Below are 11,431 nucleotides of genomic sequence, written 5' to 3'. Positions count from 1 at the left end.
CCTCACCGGAGCATCCTTCACTCCAGCCTCTGTTCATTGCCCTAAGCTCTTCACCTGGGTCTTTCCTCTCCGCTCCTCCTGTCAGGGTCTGCCCGAGGCCTCAGCTTACGCGTCAGCTCTCTGGACCACCATCTCTACCCTGTCTAACAGGTCATGACTCGAGCCAGGCTCCCTCTCCCTGACGGGCTGAAAGCTCAGTGAGGACAAGCTATGTCTGTTAAGTTCACTGCCACCTGCCAGGGCCTGACCCGGGCCAGCCTTTCAGAGCTCTTTGTTGGAAGTTGAGTGACACCAAATGAACAGGGGAAAACCACACATCCATTCTAACATTTCCTGAATCCCCTCATTCCAGGAGCACTCTACCCTGGCTCCCAGAGTGCACTACTGGCCTCAAATGGCTTCTTACTCCTCCGAAAGCCTTTGTAAGCAGCCTCGGCCTCCCTCTCCCTGGTGGGGAGAGATGGTGCTAGGGTGAGGCTGGGTGGGATGGTGTGGACCCTGGAGATCTCACCTCTGGACCTCAGGACGGCCCCATGAAAGACTTCCAGACAGGACTAGTCACTTGCCAAGCACTGAGTCAGCCAACTGCTCACCAGGTGGCCCACTGACTGCCAGTCAGAGGGGCCAGCATTCGAGAGTGGGGCTGCCAACTGCCCGTCACCACTTAAGCCAACTGTCAGTCAAGAGAGGCGAAAGTCCCGCTCTGGTATCTCAGGACTGCCCGGCTGGGCACAGCCAGCTGCCACTCCAAAAAGTCCAGGGGCAAGCCATGGAGTCCATCAACGGTCATCCTAGTGACAGTTGTTTTTGCTACCCAGTGTCCTTTCTCTCTTCTTCTGGCCAGGGCACCCCATTGGACCTCTGGGGAACCACCCCTCTCCAATTCTCAGCCCATGTGTTTCAGTGGGTTAGATTCCCTCCCTGGCTGTAAAGATGGATCACATGACTCAGGACTGACCAATCAGAGCACTACATTCCTCTGACCACTGTGATTGGTTCATGTGACTCAAATCAATCCAATGAGAACCAACCAGAGCTAACTCTTTGGACACAGTCCCTCCTTTTTTCTTCTGCTATTTTTTAAAATAAATGATTTATTAATTTTTGGTTATTTATTTAACTATCCAGTTTTTGATGCACTGGGTCTTCATTGCTTTGCCTGGGCTTTCTCAAGTTGCAGCAAGTGGGGGCTACTCTTTGTCATGGCGCACAGTGTTCTCGTTGTTGTGGCTCCTCTTGCTGTGGAGCATGGGATTCAGCTCTGAGGGCTTCGGTAAAATTGGGGCATGCAGAGTATTGTAAAGTAAAGTAAAAATAAAAAAATTAAAAAAAAAACATGAAAAAAAAATTGGGGCACTCAGGTTCAGCAGTCGTGGCTCACAGGCTTAGTTGCTCCATGGCACGTGGAATATTCCCAGATCAGGGATCGAACCCATGTGCCCTGTGTTGTGAGGCGGATTCTTATCCAGCATGCCCCCAGGGAAGTCCTTCTTCCTGCCTTTGAATCTGGGAGGGTGTGAGGATGGAACTGAGGAGCTAGCGTGCCATCCTTAGAATAAGACATCTGAGAATCAAGCCAACAAAGAGGATAAGGAATTGGAAGACAGAGAAATTGAGCCCCAAACCAAGTACTGGAAGCACTGCTTGCACCTCTGGATCCAGCCATACCTGAAACCGACTCTCATTGGGCTTTTTACTTATCTGAACCAATTTCACCTTTCACCTAAGCAAAAATCATTGTGAGTGGGACTCAGGGGGTCTGCCAGTATCCAGTGCTGGTCAGGGCACCAGCTCTTGTCTGAAGCTCAGGGTGGTTCTAGGGGAACTCCTGACTGAAAGCCGCAGACAAGCAAGCTCCAAGTTTGCTCTCCCTGCTCCTGACTCCTGAGGCTTGCACACACAATGATGGCTCTACCAATCAGATATTCCCCCAGACTCCCTGAGTGGCTACCAGTCCCACTCACAATGAATTTTTGCTTAGGCAAAAGGTGAAATTGGTTCAAATAAGTAAAAAGCCCAATGATAGTTGGTTTCAGGTATGGCTGGATCCAGAGTTGCAAGCAGTGCTTTAGTACTTGCTTTGGGGCTCAATTTCTCTGTCTTCCAATTCCATATTGACCGAAGCAAGTGATGTGGAGTAGTGGGACGGAGTAATTTTCTTCAGTGGTAGCAGCAGCAGAGACTGTCCAGGGCAAGCAGGGTGGCCCAGGGTCCAGACCTTCCTGTGGCAGGATCCGGGGGCTGGGGGCCATCTGTATCCCATGGACTCTGCCCAGTTTTCAAGTCCTGTTTTTGGTAGCCCAGGCTACTCTGGGGCTTCCCAGGCAGCACTAGTGGTAAAGAGCTTGCCTGCCAGTGCAGGAGACCTAAGAGATGCAGGTTCGAGCCCCTGGAGAAGGGAATAGCTACCCCCTCCAGTACTCTTGCCTGGGAAATCCCATGGACAGAGAAGCCTGGCAGGCTATAGTCCATAGAGTCACATGGAGTTGGACACGACTGAAGTGAGTTAGCATGCAGGAGCACTCAACATGCACACAGGCTGTTCTGAGCTCCCAGCATCCACTCTAGAAAGTCTGCAGGTGGAGTCTGTGTCTGCTGCTGAAGCCCGCAGTCCCCTGTGCCCTCAGGGGCTGGGGTAAACACACACAGGAACAGCTCTGGGCACGTTAGACTCCTGCCTGGGTCGCCACTGTTCATGCCCTGAGCTGGCACTTCGTGAAATGTTTGGTGTTCCTTGGAGCACCTGGCAGAGTGCTGGGAACATTTTAGGAATTCAGAAGTCGGTGATGGAACACAGTCTGTCCATGAGCACCAGCTTTGTACCTTGGGGGCCCACAGAGGGTGTGTCTGAGGACGGGCTGGGGCACTGAAATAGTAGACACTCCCTCCCTCCCAGGCCATGGTCAAGAGGGCAGGGCTGACCCCAGCAAGCTCTGGAAGGAGCCTGCGTGTGTGCTAAGTTGTTTCAGTTGTGTCCACCAGGCTCCTCTGTCCACGGGATTCTTCAGGCAAGAACACCAGAGTGGGCTGCCATTCCCTCCTCCAAGGGATCTTCCCAACCCAGGAATCAAACCCATATCTCTGGCGTCTCCTGCATTGCAGGCAGGTTCTTTACCACTAGTGCCACCTGGGAAGGCTTCTGAAAGGAGACTCACCTTAAATGTGTCTGATCACAGAAGAGCCTCAGATGCCCACCTAGGCTGGTCTGACTTGGCCTACCTGGTGTGGGAGCGGGGCTCACAGCTGGGCTGGAGGTGCTGGAATCTGACTGCAATGTGGATGTGGATCAGCCAGGGAGAAGCCCGGCTGTCTGGCCAGATAGCGATGTCAATGAATAATGGCAAGTATTGTACTCCACTTGCTTTACACATAGCCATCCCTTGGTATCTACAGGGGAAATGGTTCCAGGACCCCTGGATACCAAATTCTTGGATGCTCAAGTCCCTTATATAAAATGGTATAGTATTTGCATGTAACCTTGGCACATCGTCCAGGCTTCCCTGGTGGCTCAGACAGTAAAGAATCTGCCTACAGTGCAAGAGACCCGGATTGGATTCCTGAGTCGGGAAGATACTCTGAAGGAGGAAATGGCTACCCACCCAATAGTCTTGCCTGGAGAATCCCATGGACAGAGAAGCTTGGCAGGCTACAATTCATGGGGTCGCAAGGAGTCAGACAATACTGTTAATAGATTCATATTATTAATAGATTATTTATAATACCTTATACAATGTCAATGCTGTGTAAATAGCTGCAATACTATTTATAGATTAATACTATTTATGGGACCAATAGCCCTACTCTCTAGTGAGCTGTTTGTGACAGAGGAAAACACAATAATAATCAATGCAACTAATACTATTAATAGATTACTTATAATACCTGATACAATGTCAGTGCTGTGTAAATAGCTGTAAATATAATTAAATACTATATAAATATTTGCTTGGCCAGCAAATTTAAGTTTTGCTTTTTGAAATTTCCTGGAATTTTTTAAGTAAGTACTTTTGATCCACAGTTGGTTGACTCAACACATTTGGAACCCATGATTATGAAGGGCATACTGTTCTAGGCTTTTTATTCAAGAAGCTGTGAAACCTAGGGGTTAAGCACAAGGGCTTTGCAATTAGACTCTGGGGTTCAGATCCCAGGTCTACCGGTCACTAGCTGGGTAGTGAGCCTCAAGAGATAACTACATCGCTCCCTGTCTCTGTTTCCTATGTATTGAGATATTTAAAAATGCCTGGAGAATCCCATGGACAGAGGAACCTGGAGGGCTATAGTCCATAGGGTCAGACTGAGTCAGACTGAAGCAACTTAGCACGCGCACCATTATTAAATACATATGAAGCACTGAGGGTCTGTCATGTACTAAGCACAATTAATTTATTACTTTTATTATAAAATACGTAGGATCTAAATGGATTAATTTATACCATGCTTGGTATTTGTTAATTTACTTGGCATTTCATTATAATTAACTGAAATTTAGTAATACCGAGCACACATGCATTGATTATTATGTGTTTTCCTCCTTTTGTCACAAACAGCTCACTTAGAGCAGGGCTATTGGTCCCATCCTACAGACAAGGAAACTGAAGCTTAAGGAGGTTAAGCTACCTGCTCAAGATCCAAGGACTGGAATCCCAGCCCCAGGGACTGAGATCCTAAGTCTAGATTCCCCCGTTCTGTGCAGGTTCCATGGTTCGGGCTTCTCCAGCCCCGAAGCTGGCCCTCAGCCATCGGGGACCAAGTGTGGCTGAGAAGATGTGGGTCAGGCGAGAACCCACAGCAAGAAGCCTGTGCTACGTGGCCTTTGGGAGACACTCTGCCTCGTGCCATTCTGCACAGGCCAGAACCTGGACATGAACATGGCCCCGAGCAGCCTCGGGCCTTGGCTCTGCTCGTGGTTCCCGGTGTGACCTCCCTAAGCAGGATCCTGTTACATGGAAGCAGCAGCAAGGAACAAACACAGCTTGTGCTTCCTTCTGAGTGCTTATTTCCTTTGTCTTGTGAACACTGAAAAATGAAAAGAATGATAAGGATTTGGCCAGGAGTGGGGTGGAGTGGGGGTGGCAAGTAGGCTAGCCCAGAAAATTCTGCAGCCTTGGCTCAACCTACCAAGAGGGCGGTATGAGGGAGTTTTCAAACTGAGTCCAAAGAAAAACAAAGTCAAGTGGTGGCCTAGCTGGCCCAAGGAGTCTGAGGTCTCCTGGGTCAATGGGTCCCGCTCGGGGGCCCAGGACCCACCCCTGGGGACAGAGGCTTCAGGCCCCGATCCTACTGCTGGTATCTCTGTGGTCAGACAACCAAACTCTGGGTGTCTCCTCAACAGCCAGTATTTCTGGCTCCCACTGTTCCAGGTTGTGATGGAAAAGAAATGGAGAAAACGTGGGTAGACCAGGGTTTCTCTGCTGAGGGTGAATGATCTCCCTGTGGACATTTGCAGAAATGTTTCTAGTTGTGACAAGTAGGAAGGGAAAGCGCTCCTGGACTCTAGTGAGTAGAGACCAGGTGTGCTGCCAAATGGCCAGTGGTGCGCAGGACAGCCCCTGACAGAGGGCCATCCCGACCAAGATGCCAGGAGATTTTCAGTCTCTCAGTCACGTCCGACTCTTGCAACCCCATGCACTGCAGCACGCCAGGCTTCCCCGCCCTTCACCGTCTCCTGGAGTTTGCTCAAATTCATGTCCATTGAGTCAGTGATGCCATCCAACCAGCTCACCCTCTGCTGTCCTCTTCTCCATTTGCCTTCAGTCTTTCCCAGCGTCAGGGTCTTTTCCATTGAGTTGGCTCTTCGCATCAGGTGGCCAAAGTATTGGAGCTTCAGCAACAGTCCTTCCATATGAATATTCGGGGTTGATTTCATTCAGGATTGACTTGAGGATTGATGTGGAGGGTGCCATAAGGAGAAATCCTGGGGTGGCGTCTGAACATGTAATCATAAATGTTGGTTTTATTACTCAGGGGACCCGTGTGGATGTATCCCGAAAGGTGGCTGGGAGGACAGGGTGTGTTGGTTGCCTCTGACAAAGGTTCTGTCCCCTCTTCACTCAGACAGCAAATATTTACCAAGTGTCGTCTGCATCTTGCACTCTCCTAGGTCCTGAGAGGTGGACCTGCCGCTGGGCTCCTGGGGTGGATGGTCAAGAGAGCCAGACAGACCAAGAGAGCAAGCAAATAATACTGACCCCGATATCCTTGGAAACAACTGTGGTACACACACACAGTCTACACACAGATTTTTTTTTTTTTTTTTTTTTAGCCGCACAAAGGCACAAAGTCCTGCCACAAGTTACAACTTGGAGGATGAACCCTGGACACATTATGCAAAGTAGAAGCCAGACACGAAAGACCACATCCAGTGTGTATGCTCCCAAAGTTGTTTGTGGTGACAGTTGTACAACCCTGTGACTACATTAAGCACCATTGAATTGTATGCTTTCAATGGTGAATTGTGTGGTGTGGGAATTTAACCTCAATAAAGCCATTCTGTATGAAAGTAATAATCATAACGGCAAAATGGTGAGATGGGTGATGAGGGAAGCAAGTGAAGGCTGAGATGGAGCAACCTAGACCACGGTGGGTGTGTGGGGCGTCTCCTGGGGGCGATGTCAGCGGAGCTGATGTCTGAGGCTGGCAGGCAGGGATGGGAGGTGTGTGTAGCCGCCCAGGGGTTTCTGGAGGCTGGCCTGTATGTCCAGGCTAGAGAGGGCCTTCCGCCCGATCATGCAGATTGGATTTTTGTACACTTGGCTCCCTGACACCTGGCCTCAGGGCCCTGCAGAAACCCTCTGTCACAGCAGCTTCAGTCCAGAGAACTCCGTGACCCCCCAGGTCACAACTGTGGAGGAGCGGCCGGCTCTCCTGCCAAAGTCTGGGAGAGTGGCTCTTTGAGGGCTCTGTCCCCGAGCCTGTCCGCCCGAGGGGACCTGAGCACCCAGAGCAGCTTCCCAGCAGAGCCTGTGGGATTTCTGTGTTTATTTTCTTCCAGAACCATGGAGAGACTTGGGCACAAAGGGCCAGCTGAGAGCCAGCAATGCTGGGAGGTGCCAGATAAGTGTCTCCCCCCATCCTCTGCTACACCCCGTGTGCAGGGGGATGACAGCTCCTGTGTGAAGAACCTCCCCACCAACCCCCGTCGGGCTCCTGTGCTCTGCCCTCCCTAGGGCCGTGAGTCTGAGCAAACTCTGGGAGATGGTGAAGGACAGGGAAGCCTGGCGGGGTGCAGTCCGTGGGGCCCCAAAGAGTTGGACACAACTGAGCGAGTGAACTACAGCCACCCCAGAGCCTCCCTAGCCTCTGCACCCACTGCCTTGTTGGGGTCTTCTGAGTCACACTTTTCCTTCTGAGCCAGGCCAGGCCAAGCCAAGGAGGTGGCTCCCAGAGTCCTGGTGGGGGGTGTCCAGATCCTGGCTGGGAGCTGCCAGAGCTGAGCTGCCAACATCGCATTGTCCGCTGGAGTTTCCCAGCCCAGGAGGCAGGAGGGGGGAAACGTCTGGGCCCTTCTGCAGGTGGGAAAGGTGATATCGCACACAGGAGATCTCAGAGCCAGTGGGGCCCCAGGGTCTGGATTTCTCTCCCCAAATACCAGCGCCTCCCACCTCTCGGGGAGCCTCCTGGCCTCATGGTGGGCTGTGAGAAGCTGGGACCCAGGGGTCTGCTGCATTGCTAGAAGCTAAGGGCCTTATCTCCCATGAGGGAGGTGTGTGTGTGGGGGGGTACAGCTGGACCCCTCGCGGCTGAAGGACAGGGCCTCCCAGGGCCCAGGTCTGGTTCACAGCAGGAGCCCTCGGTTTATGAAGAGAAATGTGTTAAGGAATGTTAATAAGTGGAATTGTAGTATAACAGCCCCTTTGACCACTCAAAGGGAGTGAGAGCAAAGTGACCAGGGTACCCAAAACTGCTCCCAGCCTTCCTTCTGTGCCAAGGGACATTGTCACCTCCTGGCTTTGACAGAGATGAGGGGTGTCTGTGCACAGATTCTTCTCACATAGACTTCTGGGCTCTTGTTAATAAGCCCCTACCTTCCATTTTGGAAGGCCTTTCTGTAAAGTGAGAAGAAATCCAGAGGTGTGGTAGTGGGGGGTGAGGGAACCCACACCTGTCCCCAACAGGAGCTCTGAAATGCCCTTCATTCTCCCCAGTCCCATCCCCACCCCACCCCGCCTCCTGCAACTGTTCTCATCTCTCTGGGCTGCCTGGCACTTCGGCTGCAGAATTTGTATACTTGTGGCCCGGTTCTTATTTGTCCCCTAGCAGACTGAGGTGTCCCCTGAGACATGGGTTGTCTGCCCCCTCAGAAGGTCTCTTAGTGGGGGCTAGACTGAGCCTGGCAGTCAGGCCAGGAGCGCTCTGTCACCTAGTCCCTCTCGACCATCAGTTGGGCCCCAGAAGAAGAAAGCCACTTTCTCCAAGCCTTCTGGCCCCAGGAGCAGGATGGTGGGCACAGGACTCAATTCCTGACCCCTTGCCAGGCCAGAGAGTCCGGTCCCCCTGGAACCATGCCAGGACGGGCTCGCGTCTGGCGCCTCCCCGTACCCACCTCCAATCTGTTCTCTTGGGAGATGGGGAGGAGCCTGGGGCAGGGCAACTGGGTCGTTTCCCAGGGCCCAAGTCTTCTTTGTGGGGTTGGCAGACCCTGTCCTGCCCCTTGGGAGATTCCAGGAGCCAGGGTTCAGTGCTTGTCACTCTCCTTCACTTGGCTAAGCCAAGGGACAGAATTAGCTCTTTGCTTCAACTCTCAAGGCTTTCCAAGTGGCCACTGGGGGAGCGAGGACGCCGCCTCCCGGGAACCTGCCCAAGGCTTTTTCCCCGGTTCCTCTGGGAAAAGATCCAGAAAAAGAAAGTATCCCAGCTGAGAGGGAGGAGTAGGGTGGGACCTGGCCTGGCTGTCAGGAGCCCTTGGGGCTCTGGGAAGATGTAAAGTCTTGGTGAAGCCAAGACAGCGATTCTGTTCTCAGTGGACCTTGGAGAGGGTCGGTTGGGCCTCCTCACCCCCAGATCCACTCAGACCCCTGGGGTCCTCCCTGCATTCCTGGCCTGCAGGCCAAGTGCAATTTCATGGAAACCTCAGGAGTTGAATCCTCTCCGAAACACTGAGTCCAGAAATGAGCCTGCCATTCAAGGTTGCTCAGAAAAGTCGGGGCTCAACAGACTGAACTCTCGCTCTTTCCTCGCCTATCCTTGCCCACTGAGCTGTGTCAGCCCCAGACTATCTCCTGGGGAAGCCAGTGACCAGCACCTGGTCTGTGGCACCAGGACTGTGAGGGGCAGGCCACACCCAGCACACCGACCCACATTGTATTCACATGCCAAAGAGGGGCTACAGCGCAGGCATGGGCCTTCCAGGCCTGATCTCTGCAGGCCAGACCCCTTCATCAGCTTCCCCCCAAAACACACTTTGGTGACACAGATCCTCAAGGACCAAATTGAAAGTGGTGTCCCCCCCCTCAACTTGCTATGGTAAGCCAGGGGGTCAGGTAGACCTGGGTTCAAATTCTGGCTCCAGTTCACAAGCCCTACAAACTTGGGCATGCTATTTCCCTGCTCTGAGCCTGTTTTCTTACCACTGAAGTGGTCTTTCTAATACTACCCTCCTGAAAGGTCAGTGCTTCTTTGGGGTTCTGCTCAGAACCTGGTGTGTAACACCTAGAGAGCCCCAGTCCCAGGGCTCTACACCCTCTGCCTGAGTGTGTGTGTGTGTGTGTGTGTGTGTGCTAAATCACTCTAGTCGTGTCCGACTCTTTGAGACTCCATGGACTGTAGCCCGCCAGGTTCCTCTGTCCCTAGGGATTCTCCAGGCAAGAATACTGGAATGGGTTGCCATGCCCTCCTCGAGGGGATCTTCCCCACCCAGGAATCGAACCCATGTCTTTTAGGGGTTGTGTCTTTTGCATCGGCAGCTGGGTTCCTTACCACTAGTGCCAGCTGGGAAGCCCATCCTTTGCCTACATTTCCATTTTTTCCTTAAATTCCTATGGACCGCTCCTTCCACAGTGTGGCAGATTGCAGTATAGTTCAAAATCACTGACCATTCCCCCAGGGGGATTGTATGCCCAGAAGCATCCTCACTGTGCTTGAACGTATGACCTGCTCTGGCCAAAGAAATGTGAGCGGAAGTGATGTGCATTGTTTCCAGGCAGAAAATTTCAGAGCCAGTGCATGGGTTCCCAGGTGTGTCTACTTCTGCCCCAAGATGCCATCATCCCAGAAGGAGGCTCCTCTCCTAGCTGGGGCCCCAGAGTGAAGAGGACACAGAGCAGACCCCCATTCACCCTCTGTGGACAGAGGCAATGGAACACAAGCTCTGTTGTTGGAAGCCATGGACATCTGGGGCTCATATTTTGTCTGATACATATTGCGGCTCTTGAAAGTCTTTAAAGGGGTTCCTGAGAGCTGATTTTTGTCTTGACCACTGTTGGATACAGTGGATAAATAACACTTAAGATGTTAAGCTTTGCAGCTTGGCCGCTATTTGGTTGGTGCTCAATAGACAGTGGATGTGATCGTGACTTGGCATCTTTGCACACAGACCAGACTGATGACTGTTGGGCTGCAAGACTGCTCTTCCTCTCATGTGAGTTGTGTGAAGGTGCATGCTTTGTGCGATGCTCCAGCAAGCTTCTCCATTGAATTTTTGCCTGTGATTTTCTCTGTTATCTCCTGGAACCACTGCCTGCTCCTGCCCCCCACCCTGCCAACCACCTGCAAGGGCTGTGTAGATGGAGGTGCCTTAGATGAGATTCCATTGTCCGCCAGTCCCCTGGCAGTAACAGAGAACACACACAGGAGGAAACTTGGGGCATCTCTCCTCATGTCTCCTTGGCTGTCATTTTCCCCATTGCCTGAATCCACATCAAACCCCTCTGCCATCCCAGACTTCTCATTCTCCTTTGCTATTTCACTTCTATCCCCTGCTATCAGATTGCAGACCTGGGGGCCCACAGCACCCCCTTAGCACTGGCCTTGTTGTGCTGGTGATCTTCAGAGTTTTGGCTTCTCAGCAACATTCCCCTCTCAGCACATGCTAGGTAGACAGTAGGGGCTTGATAAAACCTGGTTCTTCTCTCCTGAGTTGGTGGCCTGGGGGCTGGTGGGGCCATGGCAGGGCAGAGGGCATGCCTCTGTTGACTAGTTCCTGTTGGTCTTCCATAGATGCAGGTGGGAAGGCAAAGTGCCCCCCAACCCATGACTGTTGGGAGGGCCCTGAAGGAGCTGGCAAGAAACCAATTACTCCCTACCCTCACAGGCCTGGATTTCAATTTCTCTCCTGATCTCTGCCTTCTTCTTTTCTACTCTATCCGTGGCAGCTGGGGACCCTGAGCAGACCAATTCTCTCTGAAAGGGTGGGGTGTTATGGTTGGGATTGGTCCCCTCCCCACGGCCCACTAAGGACCAGAGGTCAAGGATTTCAAGAAAAACACTCACA

The sequence above is a fragment of the Ovis aries genome, chromosome 12 (assembly GCF_016772045.2).
Source record: "Ovis aries strain OAR_USU_Benz2616 breed Rambouillet chromosome 12, ARS-UI_Ramb_v3.0, whole genome shotgun sequence".
Classification (NCBI taxonomy): domain Eukaryota; kingdom Metazoa; phylum Chordata; class Mammalia; order Artiodactyla; family Bovidae; genus Ovis; species Ovis aries.
Note: the sequence above shows the minus strand (reverse complement) of the source record.